Raw genomic sequence first — 23,951 nt, 5'->3', positions numbered from 1 at the left:
ATTTATTTGGATTCAAATTTGCCGCTCTTGAAATGCACCTGCTGTTGATGGAGTGCACCACGGGTGGGACGCTTGCGTCCCACCTAGCCCATAGAGGTTAACCAGGTAGGCAAGTTGAAAACAAGTTCTCATTTACAATTGCGACCTGGCCAAGATAAAGCAAAGCAGTTCGACAACATACAACAACACAGAGTTACACATGGAGTAAAACAAACATACAGTCAATAATACAGTAGAAAATAAGTCTATATACAATGTGAGCAAATGAGGTGAGATAAGGGAGGTAAAGGCAAAAAGGCCATGGTGGCAAAGTAAATACACTATAGCAAGTAAAACACTGGAATGGTAGATTTGTAGTAGAAGAAAGTGCAAAGTAGAAATAGAAATAATGGGGTGCAAAGGAGCAAAATGAATAAATAAATAAATATATACAGTAGGGGAAGGGGTAGTTGTTTGGGCTAAATTATAGATGGGCTATGTACAGGTGCAGTGATCTGTGAGCTGCTCTGACAGCTGGTGCTTAAAGCTAGTGAGGGAGATAAGTGTTTCCAGTTTCAGAGATTTTTGTAGTTCGTTCCAGTCATTGGCAGCAGAGAACTGGAAGGAGAGACGGCCAAAGGAGGAATTGGCTTTGGGGGTGACCAGAGAGATATACCTGCTGGAGCGCGTGCTACAGGTGGGTGCTGCTATGGTGACCAGTGAGCGGAGATAAGGGGGGACTTTAACTAGCAGGGTCTTGTAGATGACCTGGAGCCAGTGGGTTTGGCGATGATTATGAAGCGAGGGCCAGCCAACAAGAGCATACAGGTCGCAGTGGTGGGTAGTATATGGGGCTTTGGTGACAAAACGGATGGCACTGTGATAGACTGCATCCAGTTTGTTGAGTAGAGTATTGGAGGCTATTTTGTAAATGACATCGCCGAAGTCGAGGATCGGTAGGATGGTCAGTTTTACGAGGGTATGTTTGGCAGCATGAGTGAAGGATGCTTTGTTGCGAAATAGGAAGCCAATTCTAGATTTAACTTTGGATTGGAGATGTTTGATGTGAGTCTGGAAGGAGAGTTTACAGTCTAACCAGACACCTAGGTATTTGTAATTGTCTACATATTCTAAGTCAGAACCGTCCAGAGTAGTGATGCTGGACAGGCGGGCAGGAGCAGGCAGCGATCGGTTGAAGAGCAGGCATTTATTTAGTTTTACTTGTATTTAGGAGCAGTTGGAGGCCACGGAAGGAGAGTTGTATGGCATTGAAGCTCGTCTGGAGGGTTGTTAACACAGTGTCCAAAGAAGGGCCAGAAGTATACAGAATGGTGTCGTCTGCGTAGAGGTGGATCAGAGACTCACCAGCAGCAAGAGCGACATCATTGATGTATACAGAGAAAAGGGTTGGCCCAAGAATTGAACTCTGTGGCACCCCCATAGAGACTGCCAGAGGTCCGGACAACAGGCCCTCCGATTTGACACACTGAACTCTATCAGAGAAGTAGTTGGTGAACCAGGCGAGGCAGTCATTTGAGAAACCAAGGCTATTGAGTCTGCCGATGAGGATGTGATGATTGAAAGAGTCGAAAGCTTTGGCCAGGTCAATGAATACGGCAGCACAGTATTGTTTCTTATCAATGGCGGTTACGATATTGTTTAGGACCTTGAGCGTGGCTGAGGTGCACCCATGACCAGCTCTGAAACCAGATTGTATAGCGGAGAAGGTGCGGTGGGATTCGAAATGGTCGGTAATCTGTTTGTTGACTTGGCTTTCGAAGACCTTGGAAAGGCAGGGTAGGATAGATATAGGTCTGTAACAGTTTGGGTCAAGAGTGTCCCCTCCTTTGAAGAGGGGGATGACAGCAGCTGCTTTCCAATCTTTAGGAATCTCAGACGACACGAAAGAGAGGTTGAACAGGCTAGTAATAGGGGTTGCAACAATTTCGGCAGATCATTTTAGAAAGAAAGGGTCCAGATCGTCTAGCCCGGCTGATTTGTAGGGGTCCAGATTTTGCAGCTCTTTCAGAACATCAGCTGAATGGATTTGGGAGAAGGAGAAATGGGGAAGGCTCGGGCGAGCAGCTGTGGGGGGTGCAGTGCTTTTGACTGCAGTAGGGGTAGCCAGGTGGAAAGCATGGCCAGCCATAGAAAAATGCTTATTGAAATTCTCAATTATAGTGGGTTTATCGTTGGTGACAGAGTTTCCTATCCTCAGTGCAGTGGGCAGTTGGGAGGTGTTCTTATTCTCCATGGACTTTACAGTGTCCCATAACTTTTTTGAGTTTGTGTTGCAGGAAGCAAATTTCTGCTTGAAAAAGCTAGCCTTGGCTTTTCTAACTGCCTGTGTATATTGGTTTCTAACTTCCCTGAAAAGTTGCATATCACAGGGGCTGTTCGATGCTAATGCAGAATGCCACAGGATGTTTTTGTGTTGGTTAAGGGCAGTCAGGTCTGGAGAGAACCAAGGGCTATATCTGTTCCTGTTTATTTAAGGTGGTGAGGAAGGCATTTAAAAAAAAAAACAGGCATCCTCTACTGACGGGATGAGGTCAATATCCTTCCAGGATACCCAGGCCAGGTCGATTAGAAAGGTTTGCTCACTGAAATGTTTCAGGGAGCGTTTGATAGTGATGAGTGGAGGTCGCTTGACCGCTGACCCATTACGGATGCAGGCAATGAGGCAGTGATCGCTGAGATCTTGGTTGAAAACAGCTGAGGTGTATTTAGAGGGCACGTTGGTTAGGATGATATCTATGTGCCCGTGTTTACGGCTTTGGGGTGGTACCTGGTGGGTTCATTAATAATTTGTGTGAGATTGAGGGCATCAAGCTTGGATTGTAGGATGGCTGGGGTGTTAAGCATGTCCCAGTTTAGGTCACCTAGCAGCACAAGCTCATAAGATAGATGGGGGGCAATCAGTTCACATATGGTGTCCAGAGCACAGCTGGGGGCCGAGGGTGGTCTATAGCAGGCGGCAACGGTGAGAGACTTGTTTTTAGAGAGATGGATTTTTAAAAATAGAAGTTCAAATTGTTTGTGTACAGACCTGGATAGTAGGACATAATGACCGAGAGACCTCTTCTTGCACTGCACCTTCAGCCTAGTGCACAGCAACTGGGCATCTTCAACTGAAACAGGGTTGAACTGCAGCTCTCTGCATGTGCTGTCACTAACAAAGTCAATCTCTGAGTCGTCGCTACTGTCATTTCCCTTTGCTCTATTACCACATCTGAGTGTATAGAAAAACTCTGATTTCCCATGTGCCATTATACACTCTGTTCTGCTTCTTGAGAGGCATCAGTATAGTCATTAATATATCGATTTGGCCCCTATTGCCAAAGACCCACAGTTCTGCATACTGAGTCATGATAGGGCGGCTCTAAGGAAAGCTTCATCAATCACACAGAACATGACAGAAGCCACAGGAGCCTATAAGGCTTCCAGGCTTGCTCACTGAGTCATGATAGGGCAGGCCTAAGGAAAGCGTCATCAATCACACAGAACATGACAGAAGCCACAGGAGCCTATAAGGCTTCCAGGCTTGCTCACTGTGAGGGCTTGGGTATGAGGCTGTTAATGAGGACATGTTAACCACTATGCTTTAGGTAATGACTTACATGGAAAGTGAAATGTATAGCTCCACTTGTCAATAGCACCACAACACTAACACTATAGCCATGTTATAGTTTATAATGCTGTTGATGCCAGTGAAAATAAAGTATGCTCAGACAAGCAACTGTCAAGTGTTACCACTGTAATTTATTGATAAAAGAGGTCCACATCACCACATCACCAAATTAATACAATATAACATTTCAACTGTTAGGATAATTACATCTCCCCCATACATCCATGTCTCTTCCAGATGCACAGTTCACCAAGATCTGTACACCTGCCTTGTATTGTGATCCACTGGGTATTAGAGACTGAGTAGACGTTGTCTTCCAGTTAAACACCACAGAGAACACTGAGGCGTCAGGCTTTCCTTTTCTGTAGTAGCGCACTAGAGTGATAGGCAGACATTTCCCATCAAGTTTATACACTTGGTATGGTTTCATCAATGTCACCCGGTAAGTAACGTTCCAGGTGTCAAATTTCACTACAAATGTTCCTGTAGCAATAACCTTTCTCTACCCCAATGAGGTCAGGCATAGAGTGGTCATTCGAACCACCATGGATAGAGCGGGACACTCTAGATCTCCCTTGTAATCCGGGTCTGTCAAACTCAGGGCCTCCGTTCACAACCCCGTCTTCTCCGTCAAACTCAGGTCCCCCATCCATACCACGATATTCTCCGTCAAGATCAAGTCCCCCATCCACACCCAGGTAGTCTTCTTCAAGTACAGGTCCATCACTGATGACACTGTGCTTTCCGTACAGATGCACACATAGAGACAAGTGCATTGTTGCAACAAAGATGAACAGGTTACCCATAATAGTCATGCTCGATATAGCTGAAACCTCTTCCCCAGTGTTGTTGATAAATGTAAACTCTTGTAACTACCCAAATTGACATATAAGTACTTCCCTGTATTATTACTTTGGCTAGAACATCAAGTGTTAGATTACTGATACGTGGTTTGCTACACTACTGATAGCTGGATCTATTCTCACACGAACCACATTCCGGACAAGGGCCCTGTTCGGGAATGGACAGACTACCCCCATACTGCCCTTGGGCCCCGTGTGAGTTTGGGTATGGATTCTAAAAACGCCCCCCTTCCTACACTACCTTCCCTTTGTTGTGGATATTGTGTATGGTTGTTGTTATATCACCCTCCCGTTGTCCTCCCATTCTGCCTACTCCCCATGTCCCCGGCGGGTCACCCTGTCCCGTCTTGGCTAAAGGCCCAGTGGGCACAAGTGTGACAGTATGCGTGTGAACAGCCTTTGCAGATGTATTTCTTACACCTGCAGCACGCCGTGTGTGTCTTGGCGTCCTTCTTGGGTGGGCAGAGCTGACACCTCTTCCTCTTAATCGGCGGCGGGGGTGTCAGCGGCGGCCGGGGCAGCGGCGGCCGGGCCAGCGGTGTGCTCCCGGGCTCGTGGAGGAGCCACGTCAGTAGCACTCTGTAGGACTTGACAAGTGCGGACGCGGCTTCGGTGTGCGGGGGAGACGCTGCCTTCTTTGTATCAAGGGCTTCACAAGTGCCTTTCCCAGCTGCTCCAGGAACACCCTCCTCTTGTTCCACTTCCAAGGCATCCAGTCGGGCTTGATCTCTCGCCATATGACAAAGGCGTTGTAGGAGGACACAATTCGAGGATGTTGTGGAAGATTGTGGAAGATGACCAGGGGCCAGCCGGCAGTCATCCGTCTGCAGCTGTAGGTGCCGACCACCTTGTCTAGGTTGTCCACGCCGCCCTTGTTGCAGTTGTAGTCTAGGATGAGGGCCGGCTTCCGGTCACGGCAATCGCTAACGTCGGCCTCTGTGTGCAGCGTGCTCAGAAGTAACACATTCTTATTTCTCTTTGCCAGGTAGGACACTAGAGTGGCGGTGGGCATGAAGGCGAACCTGGAGGACGAGACCTGTCTGCCCTTTGACTGGAGCAGCGCGGGAGGGAGCTCTGGCTTGTTCTTTCGCACCGTGCCGACCATGGTGAGGTTCCTCTCGAGGAGCCGCTACCCGAGTTCATAGGAGGTGAAGAAATTGTCACAGGTGACCTTGTGACCACCCGGCAGTCCCTGCGTGAGATCGAGGACGACGCGCGCACCCTGGTTCTTCTCGGGGCCTCCGCCCGCCGCCTTACCGGTGTAGACTTGCATCTTCCGTAGCTGGACTTGGCGTCGCAGGCCACCCACGACTTGATGCCGTATTTGGCTGGCTTGCTGAGAAGGTACTGTCGGAAAGGACAGCGTCCTTTTGGGAGTGGGAGAGGAGATTAGCAGCGTCGTCGAAGCTACTGATGCTGCTAATGCTGATGCTACCTCTCTATACTACTGCTGGCTCATCATTGGGGTGCACGGCGTTTATGTTACATGCTGATGCTACCTCTCTATACTACACATACATACATACATACATACATACACAGATACACACATACATAGACAGTACCTCTGAACGGGACCAGTTGTTCGTCCACCGTCAAGTCAGACCCCGGGTTGTAGAGGGCCGGCAGCCGCTCCTCCCACAGGTCCCAGACCTCTCTTATGGCCGCCAGTCTGTCGGTGGCGAGTCTCGCGGGTCTCGTAAAATCGCAGCAGCCTCGAGTACTTGTGAAAGACCTTGAGCGGCACGGTGGCTCGGAACACGGTCCTGCCGCTCTCCGCGTCCCACAGGCTGGCTGCGGCCTCGCCTCGGGACCTGTAGACGCCTGCTAGGATTAGCAGCCCTAGGTAGGCACGCAGGTCGGTGGAGTCCATGGCTCGCCAGCCGTCTCCGTATTTTATCACCCCGTGCAGAATTCACATGTCCACAATTATCCTTTCTATCGCCGGCGTGACAAACAGCTGGAATGTGGACGCGATGTCGAGCACACGCGATGTCGAGCACGCGCGACGCGGTGTAGGCCGTGGGGCCTGGCGTCACAGCGGGGCCGGGCTGGCGGACGGCTCAGGGTCGGTCCGGGCTGCTGCTGCGATAGGCCACGGAGGACCATTTGATTTTGCCGGTTTTTGACAGCAACGTCTCCCTTTGGGCTTGGCCAGCCTCGTTTTTGGGTCACAAATGTGAAGAAGAAAAAAAACATCACTTTTTCGTGAAAATGGTTTTAAAATGTTTTTTTGGCGTTATCGGACTTATTCGACTTCACCGGAGTCACCGTTTCTGGGTCACGATTATGAAAATTAAAAATCTGCACATTTTCATGAAAATGGTTTTTCATGGCTTTCATGGCCATGTCGCTAGTTCGGCATGACCGGAGTCACCGTTTTTGGGTCACAAATGTGAAGAAGAAAAAAAAGCACTCTTTCGTGAAAATCGTTTTTGGTTAACAAATGTGTAGAAAAATAACTGCACTTTTTCGTGAAAATGGTTTTAAAATCTTTTTTTAGGCCTATCCGGACTGTCGCTAGTTCGGCATGATCAGAGTCACCGATTTTGGTTCACAATTATGAAAATAAAAAATCTGCACTTTTTCGTGAAGATGGTTTTTAACCTCCCATTTTAAAAGGTACGGGGGTTCTCAGTCGAGGAAAAGATCCCTCTGAAGAAGCAGAAAACTCTGCGAAACGTTAGGGTTTTGTAAACAGGACTTCACAGTGGATTGTAACATTGCTTGGCTTTTAACCTCTATGGGCTAGGTGGGACGCAAGCGTCCCACCTGTGGTGCACTCCATCAACAGCAGGTGCATTTCAAGAGCGGCAAATTTGAATCCAAATAAATGTCAAAATTCAAATTTTTCAAACATACAACTATTTTACACCCTTTGAAAGATAAACATCTCCTTAATCTAACCACGTTTTACGATTTCAAAAAGGTTTTACGGCGAAAGCATAAATTTAGAGTATGTTAGGACAGTACATTTACAAGAGTTGTGTGTAATGTTTTGTCAATTCAAAGACAGGGTCACCAAAACCATAAAACCAGCTAAAATGATGCACTAACCTTTTACAATCTCCATCAGATGACACTCCTAGGACATTATGTTAGACAATGCATGCATTTTTAGTTCTATCAAGTTCATATTTATATCCAAAAACAGCGTTTTACTATGGCATTGATGTTGAGGAAATCGTTTCCCTCCAATAACCGGCAGTCAAGTCAGCACCACAAATTAAATAATTAAAATTAGAAAACATTGGTAAAATATTATATTGTCATTTAAAGAATTATAGATTTACATCTCTTGAACGCAATCAACTTGCCAGATTTAAAAATAACCTTACTGGGAAATCACACTTTGCAATAATCTGAGCACTGCGCCCAGAAAAATACGCGTTGCGATACAGACTAGCCGTCATGTTGGGGAGATCTAAAATCGAAAATACTATGTAAATAATCCATTACCTTTGATTCTCTTCATCAGATGTCACTTCCAGGTATCACAGGTCCATAACGAATGTAGTTTTGTTCAAAAAAGCTCATAATTTATGTCCAAAAATCTCCGTCTTGTTAGCACATGATCTAAGCCCGCCGGACTTCACTTCATGAACGAGGGGAAAAAATATATTTACGTTCGTTCAAACATGTCAAACGTTGTATAGCATAAATCATTAGGGCCTTTTTTAACCAGAACATGAATAATATTCAAGGTGGACGAATGCATTCTCTTTTATAACGTATTGGAACGAGGGTACCCAACATGAACTCGCGCGCCAGGTGTCTAATGGGCCATCATCGTTCCATGGCTCTTGTTCGGTCAGATCTCCCTCCAGAAGACTCAAAACACTTTGTAAAGGCTGGTGACATCTAGTGGAAGCAATAGGAAGTGCCAAAATATTCCTCAGCCCCTGTGTTTTTCAATGGCATAGGTTTAAAGGTAATACAACACATCAGGTATCCACTTCCTGTCAGAAAATGTCTCAGGGTTTTGCCTGCCAAATGAGTTCTGTTATACTCACAGACACCATTCAAACAGTTTTAGAAACTTTAGGGTGTTTTCTATCCATATATAATAAGTATATGCATATTCTAGTTACTGGGTAGGATTAGTAACCAGATTAAATCGGGTACATTTTTTTATCCAGCCGTGCAAATACTGCCCCCTAGCCCTAACAGGTTAATCACCTTTTGATTTTAACCAATAATATTAAAAGTTACATTTTAGAGTTAAGATGTTGAGTGGTAAGGGGGAGCTCATTGACCATGGTGAGGTTCCTCTCGAGGAGCCGCTGGCCGAGTTCGTAGGAGGTGAAGAAATTGTCGCAGGTGACGTTGTGACCACCGGGCAGCCCCTGCGTGAGATCGAGGACGACGCGCGCGCCCTGGTTCTTCTCGGGGGCTCCGCCGGCCGCCTTACCGGTGTAGACTTGCATCTTCCAAGCGTAGCTGGACTTGGCGTCGCAGGCCACCCACGACTTGATGCCGTATTTGGCCGGCTTGCTGGGGATGTACTGTCGGAAAGGACAGCGCCCTTTTGGGAAAGGGAGAGGAAGGAGATTAGCGGCGGCGGTGGCGGCGTCGACGACGCTGCTACTGATGCTGCTGCTGCTGACGCTGACGCTAACTCTCTATACTACCGCTGGCTCATCAAGCAGCATCATGCTGCTGATGCTACTGCTACTGCTGATGCTACTGCTGCTGCTGCTGCTGATGATGATGATGATGCCACTGACGCTACCTCTCTATACTACCGCTGGCTCATCATTGGGGGCGCACGGCGTTTATGTTACACGCCGACGCTGCTGATGATGATGATGATGATGATGCCGCTGACGCTACCTCTCTATACTACCGCTGGCTCATCATTGGGGGCGCACGGCGTTTATGTTACACGCCGACGCTACCTCTCTATAGTACACGTACGTACGTACGTACAGATACGCACAGATACGCACAGATACGTGCAGACGGTACCTCTGAACGGGACCAGTTGTTCGTCCACCGTCAAGTCGGACCCCGGGGTGTAGAGGGCCGGCAGCTGCTCCTCCCACAGGTCCCAGACCTCTCTTATGGCCGCCAGTCTGTCGGCGGCGAGTCTCGCGGGTCTCGACCGGCGGTCGTCGAATCGCAGCAGCCTCGAGTACTTGTGAAAGACCTTGAGCGGCATTGTGGCTCGGAACACGGTCCTGCCGCTCTCCGCGTCCCACAGGCTGGCCGCGGCCTTGCCCCGGGACCTGTAGACGCCCGCTAGGATTAGCAGCCCTAGGTAGGCGCGCAGGTCGACTGAGTCCATGGGTCGCCAGCCGTCGCCGTATTTTCTCACCCCCTGCAGATTCGTCATGTCGGCAATGATCCTTTCTATCACTGGCGTGACAAACAGCCGGAAGGTGGACTCGATGTCGAGCGCGCGCGACGCGGCGTAGGCCGTAGGGCCAGGGCGCGGGGCAGGTCCGGGCCGCGATAGGCCGCGGAGGACCATTTGATTTTGCCGTTTTTTGACAGCAACGTCTCCCTTCGGGCTTGGCCGGCCGCCGCCGCCGTGTCCTCTCGCTCTGGCTCTGGCTCTCTGTTTCGCTCTCAGGCAGCGGCCGTGTCTCCCTCTCGCTCTCCCTCTCGCTCTCACTCCTCCTCCTCCTCCGAAGAGGAGCACGACCGCAAGGCCGAGTCGTCCGCGTCACGTTCGGGGTCGTATTCCTCGCCGTCTTCGTCTTCCGAAACGTCCTCCTCTTCGGAATTGCAAAAGTCTTCTTCGTCTTCTCGGTCGACACTGGAGGCTATCTGTTCCTGAGCCGTGCTGAAACCGGGACCGCGGCAAGGCGTCGGCGGCGGCTTCACGCTCGGCGGGGTCGTATTCCTCGCCGTCGTCCTCATCGTCGTCCTCGTCGTCCTCGTCTTTTTCTTCTTCTTTTTCTTCTTCTTTTTCTTCTTCTTCTTCTTCCTGACAATATTAGTAGCCTCTCTACGGCCGGCCGACTGCACGCTGACGCGCCGCGCCCGGCCCGGGGGGTCGCTCTGACCCGGCCAACGGCAGGGGGGGGGTTATAACATACGCATTGCTAACGCTTCCCCCGGGGTCTCTCTGACCCGTCCTGGACGCGGGGGGAACAGCTCCTAACACATGGCCGAGCCAGGGGGTCGCTCTGACCCGGCCTGGACAACTGCAGAGGGGGTTATAACATACGCATTGCTAACACATGGCCGAGCCAGGGGGTCTCTCTGACCCGGCCTGGACGCGGGGGGGAACGGCTCCTAACACATGGCCGGGCCCGGGGTCGCTCTGACCCGGCCTGGACAACTGCAGAGGGGGTTATAACATACGCATTGCTAACACATGGCCGAGCCAGGGGGTCTCTCTGACCCGGCCTGGACGCGGGGGGGAACGGCTCCTAACACATGGCCGGGCCCGGGGTCGCTCTGACCCGGCCTAGACAACTGCAGAGGGGGTTATAACATACACATTGCTAACACATGGCCGGGCCCGGGGTCGCTCTGACCCGGCCTAGACAACTGCAGAGGGGGTTATAACATACACATTGCTAACACATGGCCGAGCCAGGGGGTCGCTCTGACCCGGCCTGGACACGGGGGAACAGCTCCTAACACATGGCCGGCCCAGGGGGTCGCTCTGACCCGGCCTAGGCAACGGGAGGGCTAACACATGGCCGAGCCAGGGGGTCGCTCTGACCCGGCCTGGACGCGGGGGAACAGCTCCTAACACATGGCCGAGCCAGCAGGTCGCTCTGACATTATTACATTTATTTGTTATACCACACTACCACCAGGTGGATACCACTGGAACGTCCTGCCCCAGAACTCACACGCGCCACATTCCGACCAAGGGCCCTGTTCGCGAACAGCCAGGTGGCCCCCGTAATCAACTAACTATTTCTAAAAGTATTCTAAAACTATATAAATAACATATCTGTTGGTTAGGAACACTGTGTCTGGTGAGTGTGATAGTAGTATTCCTGACCGTCCTGTCACCCGGTGTGTTTGGAAATGTACCTTCCCGTTGCTCCCCCCTACTGTTGGTTTAATGTCCTGCTTTATCCAATGTAGGTAATAGTTGCTGCACCTCGCCCCAATGTCTATTGGGTTGTCTCTCATACACACTGTCCTCCTATTCCCTGCCTAACTATCTCTGTGTCTATAATATATGCACCTGACTTAGGCTACAATATGCTATTCTGTCTCAGTGTCACAGAGTGCAATCGGGAGTTTTGCTTGCTAGGACTGACTAATTCACCATGTCTGTCAGGGGTATGTGCTACATTTCTCCCTCCCAATGTAAACACTAAGTTATACCTGCAATAGGGTTGGGAAAGTGATGCATAGTGCTACCACTCGTCTCTGTAAGTGCTGGGAGTGCATATTCCTATGTGGGATATGAAACACTGCGAGGTATGCCTTGCAAAGTAATGAGTGAAAGACAGGTGTAGGGGTAGAGATGAATAGTCAATGTAACAACATGGCACTGAACTGTGAGAAGGGCTGTTAAGCTTTTTATTCATATTCTGTGTCATCACCATAGTGCATACATGCTGTACAGTGAATGTGTAATGCTTTGAAATGAGCCTCAGGTCTTGGTAGCTGGCGGTGGAGTCCATGCCTTGAGGGCTGGCTGTGGTCCCTGGCCGCATAAGGCTATGGGGGGGACCGAGTCCAGGGTGGACCAGTGTCTTTCCACTTGTGGGTGTAGTGTGAATAGGATGGTAATATTGTCTTTTACCCTTATCGTATCTATACTTTGCTTACTCTTCTCCTCTCCACGTTGACTTGACAGGGGATTGTGATGCGTGATGGAGCAGCTGCCCTGGTTCAATGTGAACATGCCTCACGGGATAGTCGTACAAACTTTTCACTCTCGGGGAGACGTAGCACGCCATGATGGCTAATAGGGCGTCGAGATGGTGGTAGTGCGTTAACGGCACATACATGGGTCTGGTGAAGAGACTGTCCTTTGGGCCTATCGTCACATGGCCGCCTTTGGCGCTGCCGGCTCTCACGTTCACACGGTCCAGCTTTTCCTTCTCGTAATCTGTCAGGGTCCTGTCCTTCAAGAGGAGGCAGTCATACCTGCCCGCCATAGCCTTAGTGAAAGTGAAGTCTGTGGTATCCTGAGGTGTTCGATGGAGTTACGAGGATAGGGGCTAAGCTTAGGTTGTCGTAAGAGTTTGATTAGAGAGCAAAGAGAGTTGCTGTCAGAGAGCTTTTCAGAGGTTGGCAATGGCTCTGTTGAAACCTATCTAACCAATGTGGGGTTCTTTTTGTGTGTATGGCTAATGGACTGATATTACCCCCTGAGTGTGTGAGGACTGGAGGCGCTAAGTGTATCTCAGCAAATTGCCTGTAGACTCGGGCCTCTCTGGGATCGGTTTATGTGGTATCGACAGATGTGTGCTTATGTACCGAGTGCCATTTGCATGTGTGCATATACATACTTCAGTGGACTGTGTAAATTGTGTCCTTCTTGTGCAACAGGGCAGGGTTCTCAATCTATACGTGCCTTTGATTACATCTCAGTCGCTACTATGGCCGATGGGGACCCTGGAAACCATTCTTTCTACACATCATATTCAACGGTCGACTCAGCCGAAAGCGCTGATACCATTTCAACTCAGGAGTCGTATCTACAGGACGGCGATGTGTGTGTGTGTGTGTGTGTGTGTGTGTGTGTGTGTGTGTGTGTGTGTGTGTGTGTGTGTGTGTGTGTGTGTGTGTGTGTGTGTGTGTGTGTGTGTGTGTGTGTGTGTGTTTTATCAAATGGTTTAAGCTTATTCATTGCTTTCAATGTGTCTGTTACTGTTACCTGCTGAGGGTCTGGTGCTTTTTATTTATTCCCTTCCAGAGACACTGATGCCTCACACACACACACAGCTTATCTCCTGTACAGAGATTAGATATTGTAAAGGCAGGGCCAGACCAGGTGCCATGAGGCTGAGAGAGGGAGGCATTTAATCACACACTAATGCCTTGGCTCCAGAGACACTGATGCCTCACACACACACACACACACACACACACACACACACACACACACACACACACACACACACACACACACACACACACACACACACACACACACACACACACACACACACACACACACATAGCGAACTAGGTTACTGATTGGAAGATGGCCTATGTGGGGAGAATACAATTCGACTCACTCCGTGTCTCTAAGTAAAGGAAATATGGCAACTGGCCTCAGAAGTGGTGGGGTTCCGTCTCTAAAGAGCAGCTAATATCATCCCTAAATAGACCCGAAGTCACTGTAGGAGCTATTGCCATCACGGCCTACTCTGGTGAGATGCCGGGAGATGCCGAGATGGGGGGCTTTCAACGGGCAGTTCCCCAAGGTCATCAAAGCACATTGAAGTTATACAGGACCTAAAAAAGATGGAAGACGAATACCCCAAGCCAGCTGCAGTGATCTGTTATATGGATGAAGAGGAATGTGGATACCTCTTCGAAATTGTAACAGCAAAAGGACAACCATACAAGGTCACGTTTGATAACTTGGGGTTTATGCTTGATACCGATATATATTAACTCAATGACAAGTTTGCTGGACCATATGACAACGGTTGTAAAAGCGTCCTTTGTACCAAGACCCTTTCCTACAGCACAGGACCTGTGCATGAGCACGATGGATGTAACAAGGGGGAGAAGGAGGAGACCAGTGGAGACAAGTGGCAATCAACCCAGTCTCAAACGGTCCATACAGACTAGCCCCTATGACCAACTGTCACGACTCCTGCCGAGGGTGACTCCTCACCCTGTTCGGGTGGCGCTCGGCGGTCGTCGTCACCGGCCTACTAGCTGCCACCCATCCATTTTTCCCTTTTCTGTTGGTTTTGTCTTGAGTGTTTGCACCTGTGTATGATTAGTGTTGTTGAGTATTTAAGCCCATTTCCCCACCTGTTCTGTGTGCGGGCTTACTTTCTGTTGTCGACTGTTGTTCATGCAGTGGTACGTGTTATTGGATCATTGTGTTTGTTGGATCACACCCAGTTGTGTTTTCGTGGGTGTACTTTTCTTTTACGGTGCAATTCATTAAAAGCCCATTCGCAACTACTCCTGTTTCCTGCGCTTGACTCCACACCCACTACTGCAATCGTTACACCAACCCTCCAGTTAGTCACGTCTATTATAGGTTGCTCAATCTATGTCAATACAATAGAAACCTGTTATGTTTAATAACATGAATGTATTCATAAGCTATGCACCACACCTAGTTTAATTAAATATGTGATTATGGCTGGGCCTCTCTCTCTCTCTCTCTCTCTCTCTCTCTCTCTCTCTCTCTCTCTCTCTCTCTCTCTCTCTCTCTCTCTCTCTCTCTCTCTCTCTCTCTCTCTCTCTCTCTCTCTCTCTCTCTCTTCCAGCTCTGGGGTATTCATCCAAGCAAGCCTGTCTTCCCAACCCCCGGGTGTCATCCGTGGCCTGTTACTCAATCGCTCGTGTGTATTCAACCTAGGGGTACTTAGCAACCCATTTACCACTTAGCATAATGTGGCTTTCTCGGGAGATGTTCACCGGAACACAGTCACTGACAGACTGAGAGCATTTTGGTTGTGGGACTATGAACTGGGCGGAGCTACCCTCATGTATACAATGGGAGCTCTGTTGTCTAACTGTGCCTGGCTCAAATTTACTCCCTCCCTCCCTCCCACCCTCTCTCTCTCTCTCTCTCTCTCTCTCTCTCTCTCTCTCTCTCTCTCTCTCTCTCTCTTCCAGCTCTGGGGTATTCTTCCAAGCAAGCCCGTCTACCCAACCGACTATCACAGGAAAGCAGTTAAATAGCAAGGTCTGTTCCTAGGATATGAACACACTTAGCCTGTCTCAGCACTGGGAAGAACAGCAAGTGTCTATTGGAAATGGCTGGAATGGAAGTGACATATGGAAACTGGCGTCTGTTGGATAGATCATGGCTTTCATTTGTAGAGTCACTGGGTGACAACTGGTGGGGTTCTGTGTCTGAGCAACAAATTACATCTTTCCTGAATAGACCCGATGTGAATGCTGGAGCTTTTGCCATATCGGAATACTGTGGAGCGGTGCCCGGAGGAGTGTGTTCATGTATGATGAAGACAGATGATTATGTTATTATCTCATTCACCATATATGTCATAGGAGGCTGTTACAAATGTACTGACTTCCTAAAATGGGAATACAGTCAACCTGCAAACATTATAGAGGACATGATTGCAAAATACCCAGGAGGGTACCTGATGGCTAGACTGAGATCCATACCTGGTGGTCAAAGTGAGTTCCCTTGCATACGTGTAGTGGAAGAGATGCATACCATGATACAGTCACTAAAGAGTGCATGGTGGGGACTGTCTTTTGGGCAGTCAACAAATGGAAGGTCCTCAGGATCATGTGAGCACACTGCCTTCTTAAACAACCTAAAAAGTATGCAAATGGAAAAAGCAATCCTGCTGCAGCAATATGTTACATGGATGAACACTGCTCTGGATACCTCTTTGACATTGTAACAGGGAAAGGAAAGGGATACAAAGTGATGTTCGACAGGTCTGGGTTTCGATGTGGGGCCAATCTACACTTCTCCAATATAGGAGAGTTGATGGACTACATGACAAGGGCTAAGAATGTACTTTTTGTGCCACGACCTTCCCCTTAAAGTGAGTGGAGACAATGACAAGGATGGACTATGATCGAAGGACACAAGAGGGTCCAATGTGCTCAGCACAAGGCTATAGATATGAATAGTGAACTCTTTTCCTAACATACTCTGTGTAAGCTATTGTATAATTATTGTATAATGCCATTCCAGCTAGCATTTAGTTTGTCTTCACATGAATAAACCAAATGAATGATCAGCCAGGGAGATGTGTCTTGTGCCTTTATTCAATATATTTGTGAAACATTACTGTATAACATAGTCCACCTGTACATATCACACAATTGCTGTTAACCTATACACATGTCGAACCATAGTAAAAGTTATACCAATCCTTTAAAGACATATGGTTATTCAACATAAACTTCAACTGGGTTCTCCTGATCAACACCTCGGTGCTTAACTGTGTGACAGTAGCAATACTGTCAATGTCTTCTTCCTCACACCCCTCCAAAAGCCTCAGCCCAAGGATGAGTTTTGTGTATATGTCCCAGAGTGTTGTTCCATAGAGTATGGTGATTGAGAGATGTCCAGTGATTTCACCTATGTTATCAGAGGGGCTCTGGATCAAGACTTTGACGTGAGGCCTATTTTCGTCTACAATGGCAATGTTGTCCGTGTACTCACTCATGGTCTGGTACAGTGCGGTGACGTATTTCATCACAGCATATGGGATGACAATGCCCTCACCATACATGTGTCTAGGAGGGAAAGATGTACAATCGAGGTCTTGGAAGGCTCGCGGGCTTGCCATTGCCATCTCCTGAGTGACTCTGTGGAGAATCCCAAGGTCGTCAAGGCAGGCAGATCGCAAAAGAGCTAGGACATTTCTGAGAGCATCATAGTCCTTGTCAGTGCTGAGGTGATGAGAAGGTATGCAGACGTAACTGTCTGCACACTGGGGAAAAGAAAAGGATGATATTCCACTGGGTCCCATGATAACCCTGGCAAGACCTATTGTTGAGCACAGGCCGCATGTGAATTAAAACTCCCTTCGGGCAGAAGCAACTAGAATGTCTAAAGCTACTTTTGCGCTGTCCGATGCCCAGAGACTGTTTGACATCATGAAGGCTAAGACATTGATGAGAGCCTGCCTGTTGTCATCATCATACACAGATAGGGTTCGATTGAAAGGATCTGTGTCTGTGCCAGCTATCTTGATACAGTAGCCACCGTTAATGTCAACGTTCCACTGGGATGAAAGTTTAGATGGATCGTTAGTCAGGACCCTTGTCTTGGTGTCATTGAGGACAGTGAACTTGGCTGGTATTTTGTCGAAGGTGCCTTGCTTGTATGCGGTAACTGTCATGTTGTCAATGATGAACAGAGTGCTGCAGTCTCCAAAGGGTATGAGCCCTTGCAAGTCAATCTTGAACATGGTAGGCTGATGTGCTTCACTGACCTTGTTCATTGTGTGGGTGAACACATACTCCTTCTGACTGAAAGACATCTTTATCCGTGCTTGGGATGCTAAAGGTAAACTATCACCGGTCTGTACTCGATGCATGTATACGAAATGGAATATACGGTAATTTTCGTCTCAGTCTACGTTCAGGCAAATGTTGAATAGTGTCACCGTTGAGGAGAGCGATGTGCAATGCCAGGCCGGGTAAGGATGACGAGAGCCACCGTCTTTCATTGACACACCGTCCTATCTGTCTCTTCTTGTCTTCGCCGTAGACACGCTGGATAAGCCTGTGACCGGGGATATTGTTGGTGAACAGGTCCGTAACCACCCTGCTGCAGTCAGTGAGAGGACGGCTCCTCTTTCCGAGCTTAGCCCGGACAGGGGCGATCCACTTTTTCTCCCTAAATGTCTCGATCCAGGTTCTCATGACTTTTGTGTCGGCGCAACAGTATGGCATGATGCAAAGAACAGATTCTGGGTACATAACGGGCCCAGAGCTGAAAGCATCAGGGGTCTGTATCTGCAACATGAGTACAGTCTGATACAGAAGGCCTGCCAGGTCAACTAGAGTCCTCTCGCACAGCTCGCTTCTCACTATGGAAATCCTACCGGTAGTAGTGTATGTGATCCCAGCGTCTCGCAACATGACAATCGGCAACGAAAGCAAGATGGAGGCGGCAGAGCAAGAGTCGTTGTCGACAAGGGACAGTATGCCTTCCGATATGGCTTCCGTGAGCCTTTTCCCAAGTGAGGCACTTAGGTTCCTGTAGACATCACTGGGCTGTAGGGACATGTCCTTGGTGATTACATTGCTGCAGACCTCGAGTTTCTCACCGGGCAGACGCGCCACCGTTTCCCTGTTTATCCTTAGGTGCTCCAACTCACTAGTACCGCAGACGGGTATCATGTGTTCGGGACAGTTGTTCATTACCGAGTTGAAAGCCATGGTTGCCCTCTTCAACCTGTCTGACTGAGGTGATTGAGGTGAGCAAGTGCTCTTTGCAATCGCCCAGGCTGTGGGAGCCAAGGGCAGAACTGTACATCTAGCGGGGTAAGCAGTAGTCTATAATGCAGTGAGCTAAAAGCTTTCCAGATCGGTTCACCAAGGTACAGTCTGCATAGTGAGCTATCAGCACCCTGGAGTTGGCGAAACATTTGTTGAAAGGCTGGTAGGGGTGTGAAATGATCTCTGTGTAAGACGAGGAATCGATTTGGGTTAGGGGGACCTGGTTGTGATGATCCTCCGTGTTGCCATCTCTAACGTGAGTGGACCCGTGTTCATTATCACCGTCAGACACCTTGCTTGTGTCAGAATGCTTGGCCTCGCATATGAGCGATCCACCAAACATGGCCGTGATACACCCTGTGTTAGCCTGGAGGTTCAAGGGGTATCTGTAGAAGGCTGCTTCGCAAGGGTTACACTTGTGATACTCGGGGCATTCGACTGGCTTGACAGAGAGTCCTGTAATGTGCTGTAGCCACGTCTTCACCGTTTCTAGGTAGGTCGTTTTAACACTGGAGTTGGCTAACTTCAAGCGATCCAGCGTTTGTTGACTAAAGTGCTTGTTCTTTGCTGATTTGATGAGACTGCTCCAAGGAAAGAACCCGGCTGCCATCTTGGACGAGATGAGTTGCGATGCTTTGCACGCTAACAGGTCTCTGAGGATGGCTTCCTTGCGCGAGAACATGTGGTTCATGCAGTATTTCCAGTCCTTGTACAGTGTTCTCACTGTGATGGTGTCGCTCGACGCAGACCCGTAGCCCTGTACGGGGACCAGTGTCGTAGAGACAGCAGAGAACCCAGAGTCCAGCTTCAAGGTTATAACATCGTCCACTCTGTAAGAGGTGAGGAAGGAGCTAGCTCGATGTAAGTCTAACCACTGCCCGTCATCGTCCAGGATCGGTTCCCTCTCCAGGTATAAGATTACATCTCCAGCCTTGAGCTGGTGCCAGGGAGAGGTTGAAAAGCAGGATACCATGTCAGTCTCCAGTTTGACGCAGTCTCCCCTCATTATGCAGGATATGAAGGTGTCCGTCACGGCAGAATCACAAGGGGAGCGCATACTTTTGAAGGCCGACAGCCCCCTGACCTTTACGGAGATCGAAGACAGATCACCCTTGTCGTCCAGGTTGTGACTGAGAGCCACGTAGGTCTTCTTAGCTACGTGACAGTAGACCGAGCAACTGTTTTCATACTCCAACTTGACTCTCCTGTCTTTAACCTCTCTAGGGTATGTGGGACGAAATCGTCCCACCTACTCAACAGCCAGTGGAATCCCGTGGCGTGATATTCAAATACCTTAGAAATGCTATTACTTCAATTTCTCAAACATATGACTATTTTACACCATTTTAAAGACAAGACTCTCGTTAATCTAACCACACTGTCCGATTTCAAAAAGGCTTTACAACGAAAGCAAAACATTAGATTATGTCAGCAGAGTACCCAGCCAGAAATAATCAGACACCCATTTTTCAAGCTAGCATATAATGTCACATAAACCCAAACCACAGCTAAATGCAGCACTAACCTTTAATGATCTTCGTCAGATGACACCCCGGGACCGTATCCAACTGAGACCATGACACTGTCAGTGTCACCGTAGACAACGGGGCAGCTGTGCTGGTAGAACGTAGACACACAGTTCTTTACAATGGCAATCTGTTGCCTGCCGTGGCCAGATATGAGAGGCCCGCAGGGACGAGGAGCAGTTACGTAGAAGGAGTTGGCTAGGACTTTACACTCTCCCTCCTGCAGCTTGTAGTAGACCCGCTCGGCCTCGCTGATGTCAGGGTTCTTGAGTTTCCTCTTGAACTCAGCTCGCTGGTTGAGATAGTACTCTACCGAGGAAGAGAATATGCCTGGGGCACAGATAAAGCAGCCTTGGGTCTGGTCGTACTTGAGAATGAGCGATGCGTACTGAAACCCCTCAGCCTCCCAGTTGTAACACACCCAACCTGATAGATCGTGGGGAAAGTCAACGGGAGGCAAGGGGATAGTGGTCTCAGGTGAGATGTTGAGAGCGCACATGATCGAGGGGTACATACTGGAGAAGTCAAACGACAGCTCCAGACCCATGCCGGGCCCCGAGTAGTGTAGGCCAGGGAGTGGGTCACACACAGATCCTCCCTTCCACATGTCACTGTCACCATTGTCTGAGGTGAGATTAGGATCCCATCGCAGGCGGCTGTTCAATTCCATGCCCAGGGGTCCCGCTTTCACTCTGAGGGTATCGAGTGTAAACTTGAGCTGGGGGATCTGAACCGAGTGAATGCTCTGCACAAAGCCGCAAAAGTTATCCCCTCTTCCGTGTACCACCACGTCTATATTGAGAGTGGCCCTACATCGATGAAAAAGAGCTGATACTGGGTTGAGAACTTTAGCCAGCCTGGCGCACAGCTGTGAGTCGACCAAGTTGTAGAGGAGCACAGCAAATAGACTCCTACCTCCGAGTCTGATCATCTCGTCCATGCTAGAGTAACCCACGTCTGCTAGCCTCTCTGGGCTAGCAGCTACGTAACAGCCACTTTAAGCCTGTGGCGCGATTTTCAAAACCTTAAAAATCCTATTACTTCAATTTCTCAAACATATGACTATTTTACAGCTATTTAAAGACAAGACTCTCGTTAATCTAACCACACTGTCCGATTTCAAAAAGGCTTTACAACGAAAGCAAAACATTAGATTATGTCAGCAGAGTACCAAGCCAGAAATAATCAGACACCCATTTTTCAAGCCAGCATATAATGTCACCAAAACCCAGAAGACAGCTAAATGCAGCACTCACCTTTGATGATCTTCATCAGATGACAACCCTAGGACATTATGTTATACAATACATGCATGTTTTGTTCAATCAAGTTCATATTTATATCAAAAACCAGCTTTTTACATTAGCATGTGACGTTCAGAACTAGCATACCCAACTTCCGGGGAATTCGCTAACATTTTACTAAATTACTCACGATAAACTTTCACAAAAAGCATAACAATTATTTTAAGAATTATAGATACAGACCTCCTCTATGCACTCGATATGTCCGATTTTAAAATAGCTTTTTGGTGAAAGCACATTTTGCAATATTCTAAGTACATAGCCCAGGCATCACGGGCTCGCTATTTAGACACCCGGCAAGTTTAGCACTCACCATAATCATATTTACTATTATAAAAGTTTGATTACCTTTTGTTGTCTTCGTCAGAATGCACTCCCAGGACTGCTACTTCAATAACAAATGTTGGTTTGGTCCAAAATAATCCATCGTTATATCCGAATAGCGGCGTTTTGTTCGTGCATTCCAGACACTATCCGAAATGGTAAAGAAGTGTCGCGCGCATGGCGCAATTCGTGACAATAAAATTCTAAATATTCCATTACCGTACTTCGAAGCATGTCAACCGCTGTTTAAAATCAATTTTTACACCATTTTTCTCGTAGAAAAGCGATAATATTCCGACAGGGAATCTCCTTTTCGGCAAACAGAGGAAAAAATCACAAAGGCGGGGGCGGTCGGGTCACGCGCATAAGCCCAGAGTCCCTTGATCGGCCACTTGAGAAAGGCGATAATGTGTTTCAGCCTGGGGCTGTTTTTTCCCGGGCTCTGAGAGCCTATGGAAGACGTGGGAAGTGTCACGTTAGAGCAGAGATCCTTAGTAAAAGATAGAGATGGAAAAGAAGTTCAAGAAATGGTCAGACAGGCCACTTCCTGTAAAGGAATCTCTCAGGTTTTGACCTGCCATTTGAGTTCTGTTATACTCACAGACACCATTCAAACAGTTTTAGAAACTTTAGGGTGTTTTCTATCCATATGTAATAAGTATATGCATATTCTAGTTACTGGGTAGGAGTGGTAACCAGATTAAATCGGGTATGTTTTTTATCCAGCCGTGTCAATACTGCCCCCTAGCCCTAACAGGCTAGCTTGCAAAGCTTTCTGGTGTCCTTTGGGGCCTTTCTGTGTAGCTTCCTGACCTTGGAGATGACAAAGGGTGCCACGTCGTTCAACTTCATGCTGGTACACGCAAACTTTATATCTCTGGTCCCCGCCATCCTGTACAGATCTATGATGTTCATACCGCAGCTGTTCATCTTGAAGTGGCCCAGCTTGGCCTTCTCTTTGTTGAACGTTTGGATGTGCACAGATATCAGGTGGAGCTTGTACTCGGTCAAGGTTCCATTGAGCAACACAGAGCCTACGTTCTTCAGCATCTCCTTGTACATATCAAGGTAACGTACGTTTTCAAACTGGAAGAACGGTACCATGTCATGGACCAGGGCCTTGGTGACAAAGAGGCCGTACCAGGCTCGCAGTAGCGAGGTTCCTCGTTCCTGGGTAACGGAGTCTCGGAACTTGGTGTAATTCGATTGAGTGTAAAAATGCACACACTGCTCGATCACTCTCACATTGAATTCGGCGTTGAACACGTACAGCAGTTCTATGCCGTACTTGTACAACAGTTTGATCGTCTTCTCCAGAACTGTGAGTTCTCCGGAGCACGGGTAAAATATAATCCTTGTGACATCGTCTATACCGGCACCCCTGGCTAGTTCGTGGTCAGCCTCTGGGTGACAGTTGTGTGTTACCTTACATTTATTATAGACAACTATCAGCTTCTTCCTGTGGTGGTCAGGTGAAGTCTTGGGTATGTAGGAGTTGAGTATCACGAGAGAGATGCAGGTTATCTCGTGCTGCTGACCTGGCATGTCAGGCGATAGAGTAGGGATAGAGATGTGCTTACTACATTTTGGCAATTGTGACCTGCCAGTGTTTAGCATGTGAACCAGCTTAGTCCTGTACTCTGTCATGCCCTCGACCGTACGCTCAGTGCAGTAGGGGAACCTGTAGGCGAATGAGTCGCATCTTAGGGACATATCTCGGTATGCTTTGTCAAACACGGTCTCAATGTCCAGACACGCTGCCTTGTAGAAATAGGCCACGTGTTTACTGTCAAAGAGCTTAGTCTCAGCCTCAGACAGGTCGTGATCATAGATGAGTTCGGACACTGAGAGCACCTGGTTCAGCTTGTTTGCAGACATGAAATAGACCCTACCGAACATGACATCGGAGCACAAGGCAGGCGTGTTACCGTCTCGAGCAATGTAGTAGCCCTTATCGGGGCAGAAGTCTCCGAAAGTGAGTGCTCCCCTTACAGATTCCACATACCTTTTGGCCAAGGATATACATTTAAGCGGGAAAACGAGAGCATTTACTTTCCGTTTAATGTCATCATGGAGAACGTGGATGTTCACTGGCTCAGCAGCAAAGTGTTTAGAGCAAGTTCTACCAACCAGCTCCCAGGTCTCTTCCTCGCCATCCTGATCGAGACCTAAGTCTAGGTCATAACCCACAACAGGAGCTATACCAGTAACTTTGAAGTGTACCGTAGTGTAGATGTTGATATCTCGAGCCTGCACCACAAACCCT

Source organism: Salmo salar, chromosome ssa27, assembly GCF_905237065.1.
Source record: "Salmo salar chromosome ssa27, Ssal_v3.1, whole genome shotgun sequence".
In the NCBI taxonomy this organism is placed as follows: Eukaryota; Metazoa; Chordata; class Actinopteri; order Salmoniformes; family Salmonidae; genus Salmo; species Salmo salar.
This window is presented reverse-complemented; position numbering follows the sequence as displayed.